Source organism: Pinus tabuliformis, chromosome 3_2 (assembly GCF_031772625.1).
Source record: "Pinus tabuliformis cultivar Carrire ecotype Pingquan chromosome 3_2, CPIR1, whole genome shotgun sequence".
NCBI lineage: Eukaryota > Viridiplantae > Streptophyta > Pinopsida > Pinales > Pinaceae > Pinus > Pinus tabuliformis.
In genome coordinates this window covers 53,073,110-53,081,072 of record NC_142302.1, presented here as the reverse complement: position 1 = coordinate 53,081,072, position 7,963 = coordinate 53,073,110, and positions in this window count along the sequence as shown.

Sequence of the window (7,963 nt, the reverse complement as noted above, 5' to 3'; positions counted from 1 at the left end):
TTTTTAACATGAATTGTTTTACAACCAACCACTTATAGTTATTATAAAACTACTCTTTTTATTTTGAGATGTGAATCCTACCAAATTCTACTATTGAATTTATAAAATGAAGTATAATACAAATTATAACATAATTAAAATTCTGTGAGATTCATATCTTTTATATATTTGCAAAATTATTGACTTAAGATTAAAACCAATTTATAATATTGATCATGTGTAGCGATAATCTTCAAGGGAACACTGCATGTGAGTGCATGGTTCAGCGGCGGGGCTGACGGCTTACTCGCTCCCCGCCCAGTTTCGATCCGCTATTGTGATGCTGTTGTGCAGCCTTTATGTAACATTGTGAGTGTATATTGGTATATGGTGAATGATGTTGATTGATGTGATGGTTGTATATATGTAAAAAATTGTACATATTGGCCTAATATAATGCTTCTTCAGGGGACTAGCCACCCCCATTAAAAAAAATTAAAAAAAAATCTTCAAGGGAACATTATGATCGTTTCAGAGATGAGGTTTACATCTTAACCAAAGAAATTTGAATTCACATTATTCCTTTAAATCAATTTGACATTCTTTTTTATTTTTCCTTCATGTCATTAGCTACAACCTACATAAATAACATTGCTAGGAAATTACACAATTCTAGTTGGAGACATCGTTAATATACTATCCACATAATAACCTACATAGATAACATTGCTAGGAAATTACATAGTTCCAGTTGGAGACATCGTTAGTATACTATCCACATAATATTGCCTAGGGTATTAAATCAAATCCCAAGTCAAGATTAATAATTTGATGGCTGAATTTTTTCAAATGAAGAGTAATTATATGCAAAAGGATGATAAGACAATTTAACTAATAGAAAAAAATATTTTTTTCATAACGCTTGCCATTTCATCTAAATAGTCTATTGAAAATAGACCATTTCATCTAGATTACATTATTTAAAAATACATTTAAACAATTAAAAACAACAATATGACTATATCATAAACAATTAAAATAGAAGATAACATTGCTAGGAAATTACATAGTTCCAGTATACTATCCACATAATATTGCCTAGGGTATTAAATCAAATCCCAAGTCAAGATTAATAATTTGATGGCTGAATTTTTTTCAAATGAAGAGTAATTATATGCAAAAGGATGATAAGACAATTTAACGAATAGAAAAAAATATTTTTTTCATAACGTTTGCCATTTCATCTAAATAGTCTATTGAAAATAGACCATTTCATCTAGATTACATTATTTAAAAATACATTTTAAACAATTAAAAACAACAATATGACTATATCATAAACAATTAAAATAGATCTTTAACTACTTAAATTTATGGATCATAAGATTTATAAGAATCATAATAAAAAATATCTATTTAAAAACAAAAAAATATATTAGGTTGACAATATGAGTGTGCACTGATTTACTTTCTCAGGAGATTAATTTTTAGTTCCTTGTTAATAGATTATATTTAATTTGTAGAAATTCTCACTGTAGATCACCTGATAATGCAATGTACTAAAGCAAAATACAAGATCTACTTCTACAACAAACTTTGTGGAAGCTTAATTGAATTGAGCAAGATCAATGAGAACACATATAACTGAGAATGAGAAATCAATCACACATAACACAGAAGAAATAACCTGAGGAAAGCCTCAACTTAAAACCCCAATCTCTGTATTATCATACAAGTGGAAATATGTTCAAATTAAAAAAAGAATCAGCTCACAAGCTATTCTGCTCTCTCTGCAATTAAACAATACTGCTCATAGACAGTCAAAGGCTCTCACAACCTTCTCCTCTGCCCTCCAAGCCTCCTATTTCCTTGCACAGATTTTCCCGGGGTCTAGTGCTTCCACTTGTGTGAATTCCCACCTCACACTGCTCACTTGGCTCAGAAATAACTACACAAACCTGAAGGAGATAATTCCTTCTGCATGGATGAGTTTCCTTTATAGGGAAATTCCTCCAACTGATAGTACATTGTCCCTTCCTTTAATCTCAACTGAGTTTCTGTCTGAACTGACATGCATCAATTATTTATGAGAGAATATTCAGTTATCTAGAGAACACTAGTTGCATGCATGCATGCATTAACTCACTGAACTTACAATCAGTTCCACAAACTGTTTGGAACTAATCTAACTGGACTTAACTTAGTTAACTGAGCTAACTCATTACAACTCAAGGTACAACTCATCATGATCTCCTTAATTAAGGGATAACTTCGTCAATCAAATGGATCACTGTTGCATGTCTTCACAAAGACTTCATGTTTGAATTTCTTCAACTAATTAACTCAAGATGAATTAATTAATTATTTTTCAAATCGCTGTTGAGACCAAATTCGAATTTTAATTCTCAATTTTAATTCAGGGACTAATTAAAATTGGAATCTAACCCGAAATGATATTTATAGCAATGCTATTTGTAGCACTTCCATTTTTCATTCCTTGTTGCTATATCCAACATTGGTACCCAAACTGCTATTTATATCAATTCTATTTTTAGCACTTCTATTTTTAGTATTTCTTGTTGCTATTTTCAACACTCCCTCTCAACAAGAAAGACATTCAACTCGAACCCGATCCTGAACCTTTGGAATGTTCTACATGCAACACTTCTCCCAAGTGTTATTGCTCCAGCAACTCTAGAAACAAAAAATCTCCCAACTAACCTCTCTGTTGGGCTAGAAACATCCTTTGATGCTGAAGCTTCCTCTGTCGCTGACAAGTGCTTCCTCTCTAACCTCTGAGCTGCTGCAACACTCCATGCATCTCGCACCGTTGCACACCTCTCTATGCCATCCTGCACTGGTGCAACACTCTTGTGCCTCTCGCATTGTTGCAATGTAAAGGCCTGATTCCTATTATTGGAGTCTCAATCTATTATACACTAACAGATCTATTTTCCCACTGTTTCATAAGTAAAAAAAAGAACTTGCTGACCTTTTTACATAGATTTAAACATTTAACATCTTATCACTTTGTCATAAGCAACATAAATTAAGGTGAGCATTCCATTGATATCAACTTAACAAGAGTGGTCCATGGAAAATACCTGTTCCGGCGGTTGATGATGATACCTTTGTCTTATAGCTCCTGTTGAACGCTCCTTCTCACCGACCCAACCGGATTTACCTCCCAGCCAACTAGGAAATAAATTCCTAGCCCAGGAAACCTCCACAGGTTCCCTAGCCCTCCGTGCCCAAGTCCAACCAGATATAGTGTGTCCTCAAGAAGAATGTGCAAAACTAGATAATGATACTTTCCTCCTCTCAAACCCAAGAAACCTCCACAGGTTTCCAAGGTCTCCCAAAATCATAACAAGGCCAAACAATCACAACCAACCCCCACAATCCTAAGCAAGACTCCAACCCCCCCTTTTCTTCCTTCCCCCTTCCCTTTTATACCCTCTTTCCTCAACCACCTCTCATTAATGTCATTAACTTCTCATCCATCCTTAGTTGACTTCTCTTCTCCCAAGTAAGCTAGGAGTACATTTGGAATTGTGACATGAATATAAAATTGAGAATTTAATGGGAAAGGATCATGTCTTCTCCCAAGTAAATCTGAAAAGTACATTTGGGAATGTGAAGTGTAATTACATGGAGAGGACCATGTCTTCTCCTTAGTAAATGTGAGAGTACATTGGGGAATGTGAAATGAATAAATATATATTGATGATAAGATGGATAGGACTATGTCTTCTCCCAAGTAAATGTGAGGGTACATTGGTGAATGTGAAATGTACTTACATGGAGAGGACCATGTCTTCTCCTTAGTAAATGTGAGGGTAAATTGGGGAATGTGAAATGAATACATATATTTTGAAATAATGGAAGGAGACCATATCCTACATAATATTAAATTTGAGAAGATAAGTGGGGAATTTGAATAATGGAAATCATAAATTTATATTAGACCAATATTTCTCAATATTTTCAGATAATGTAAATATTAACAAAATTTGTAGGATAAGATTTAAGTGGGGCATTACATACACCCCTCCTTCAGAAAACTTCGTCCCGAAGTTAGAATGAAAAGATACAAGGAGTTTGAAAGCATAGCAAACCAGAGAGAGTTATAGCATTAAAATTCGATAAGTCAGACAATGACATTACTTCCCATCAAGAGTCTCCAACTGATCTATATCTTCCTATCCATCCTGGCCTACTTCCATTCCCACCCTATCCGTCCTTTGTTGCTTTATCAGTGGCAACGGCCATACTAACCACTAATAAAACCGACATGGTGGAAGCGTCGAATACATCGACCTAACTTCCCCAGCAGGCAACTGGCAATCGTCATCACACGTCTAGGGGGAGCGTTCAGCTGTCCTCCCCACGATTCCAGGTTTCGGAGGATACACGGTGGGAAACACCTCCACCCCTCCTTCAGAGCACGGACCACACTACAGAGCTGGTTGGACTTGTCATCGAATAATCCAGTCAAGTCATCTTGCCACCTGTCATTTGCATTTTACTCATGTCATAAGAGTGCATATCAAGTAGATACCAAATGTAATAGAACAATGTACATCGTACCTTTCCTCATTGGTCGTCTCAACCTTCCCCAATGGAATAGTAGATCTTGGTTATCATACGGTTCTTTCCAACCTGTAGTTTAGTTCTCATCCATGCATATATACAACCACAAAATAGATATAGATACATGATCTTAAACATCATGTTTATTAAGCCCAGTGTCCACGTGTCAATTTTTGTTGTTCATACTGGAAATAAATCTTACATCAGATAAATCATAATTTCCCTAAGTCATTGATTAGATAAATCATATCTATATAAGCCTATACGATGCAACAATAACCCTGACAAGTCATGCACTAGATAAATTGTAACCAAGTAAGTCACACATTTGGTCATACATCCAACATTTCCATCATCAATACCAAATCCATCAATTGATTTTCACGTGTCCAACCAATGTGTATAATGTTCATAAATAACAACATGAACTGCAAAATAGGACCTTGACATAGGTGGCTATCTACGTTAAAAGGGGGCATCATAAATGCTCATGTGACATCCTTGTGGAACCCTTCAATAACAATTAGAGTTGAAATAGATTCAACTATCCGTCATGGAAAATAGCATTTGAACCCGAATATTCTATAAGGTGGTACCAAACCAAAATAATGGCAAGCAACGGATTAGTGCACTATCAATTCCACTGGAAGGTGTTAGTATAAGTCTTATGCATATAATTTCTTTAAAACCTTAGTGAATATAAAAGTCCCACTCTTTCAATTTGATGGTTTTTCATTCTTCCAAACCCATTTAGTTAATCTTGAAAATAAAAGGCTCAAAACTTCAAAATTTGTTTCCAACATGATTTTCATACTTTATTTTTTTGTAAATTGAGAGAATGTTCTCTAAATGTCAAAAGGTTCCAATTTATTAATCATTGTTTACTAGTACCAAAACAATTTCATGATATATAATGCAGCTCACAATATGACCAGACAAATGAGAAATAATTAAACGAGTGGAATAATTGCCTTTGTCCTGCTGCTATTAGTACTTCCCTTCCCAATGGCACTGCATCTCTAAAGGTGCCTACTCCTTTCACAAGTGGCCAGTGACCACAAAAGTTGTGAAGAAAGTTGAGGGTCCTTTTATCCAAAACTAGAGACACATTATTTTTCACGGCCTTTTTTTTTTTTTTTTTTTTTTTTTTTAGGGTAAGAGTGTATTCTAATATTTTCACTGGTCTTTTATTAACTAAATAAGCTTCCATTTTAAAATCCCAAATCTTTAGACGGTTCCTCAAATCAGCATTTGTTTCCAACTATCATAAAACTGTGATTTCCCAACAATATGGCACAATTGGATGGGTCTTTGAAAGAGTTTTAATCATTTGCAAGCTGAGGAAAGCTTGCTTTGCATGCACCAATACGTTTTCTCTTCTGTCATATCACTGTGAGGGGCATAAACTATGAGGCATAAGCATTGTTTTCCTTTAAAGAAGGACCATTGTCCTCCCCCTCACAAATAGTAGCATAATGAAGCGGTCTTTGGCATTCTTGGTTTAGTGTTTTATCTTTTCATGGCCAACAATGGTGTCTTATCCACATGAGCAATCCTTTCAAACATTGACAAGAAAAGAATACAATGCAGGAGAGAAATAAGAATTAACATAAAATATTCCTTGAAAGAGTTTGATTCAGTTATTTCCCTATCTCTACAACCAACATCAAACAACTATTGATAAAAATATTTAGCATTTATCAACTCAACCATACATCAATCGGGTTATGAATCTCTGCCAGGTTGAGATTTAGGACGGGTCTTCTTAAGCTTAGTCCTGCGCTCAACAGAGTGACATCTTCCAGGATTGTCTCCACCAACTCTCATGTTGCCCCATTAATTTTTGCCTGGAAAACACTTTCTTTAACACCTGAGCTTCAATTTCCACATGTCTAATACAAGGCATGTTCATAATTTCTGATATTTGAAAGACCATCGTTGATTCATTTTCTTGTTCCTAGGCATTTTCCTTCCATCCATTGTTATTCTATTCAAGTAAGATCACTCAGTGGATATTACAAATCTCCATGACCACCTTAATGTACCAATTTTCTAGGTCTCACATGATTTTTCTACCTAGGTCTTGATTCTCATTGAGTTGCTTTGTATACAGGTGATTTCCTTGCTCTCGGATCACATCTCTCAAGTCAGCATTGTGTATCTTATTGTCCCAACCTAGGGTTTTGATTTGGTGTACTCTACTTTTGAGTCGATATGTCTGTACTACTCATTATCAATACTATCATGGATTTTTATTCTCAAGTGATATATACATATCTGTGTGCTCTCAGGTGTCACCTTGATGGATCTTCACTACTAGATCCATGATATTCCATTTCTATCATTGTACTGCCTGGAACAACTCTCGTTATTGTTAACTTCACTTTTCTTGATATTGCATGGTTTCTTTGACATATTCGCTTAACCCTTAGACTCTTAATCAATTATATGGATAGTATTTATCTGTTCATGAATGCTATTATTCTTGAATTGAATTGATATATTTCAAATTCTCTACTCTGGCATTCCAAGGCATAATCTTAATGCATACTGTTCTTGGAAAGAAGGTCTAATTTGAACAATAATGCATAGCTCTGGTATCTTCTGACTTGTGTTGTTGATTCCCTAGCAATATGCCCAGGTTTGTACACTTTGAATTCGTTATTCTTGTAACTGCCCCATTCTTAGTGTGCAATTAAGTAACACATGTTGCAGTCTGACTTTTGCAACCATTCTAGATTCGCTTATTTGGAAGATTATGTAGCTCATCGTAACTCATAACTATGCATTCCTCTGCCTCAGGATTATTAATGGCATTTTGTAAGTACTCATTGGTATCTATGTAGCATTCCACACAGGTCTGAAGACTAACGTAGGATTTCCTTTGAATAGTAACTGCTTGGGCCTTCTCTACACAGGTAACAACTCTGTCAATACAAATGTAGATGCCAGACTGTGTAACGATTCATGCCAATATAGTATTGGCCAGTGCTGGTGTCATAACATTTCTACTGCCATGTTGAATAACGCTAACGCTCTGGTCCAATGCAATGTTGCCATTTCCATAACATTGTCATCTATGCCTACTAACCCAAATTTAGGTTGATTTATCTGATCAAAGCTATGCATTACATAATGGTGTCAGCTCTCTTAAACTAGAACTTTATCTTTATGTTTTTCATTTGTCTTTCTTGGATCCTCGTGGCAGTTGTTATAGGATTGATAACATATAGATTTATGCGGCCACTTGCACTGAATGACAATACAATTGTCTTTTGCAAGGTTGGTTCTTTTGATCTTGATCACTAATAGTATCAAAAGGAAATAAATGCAAGCATATGCAAATATTTATGAAAGTTGAAATCATTCCAGTAAAAGAAAAGATGAGGGG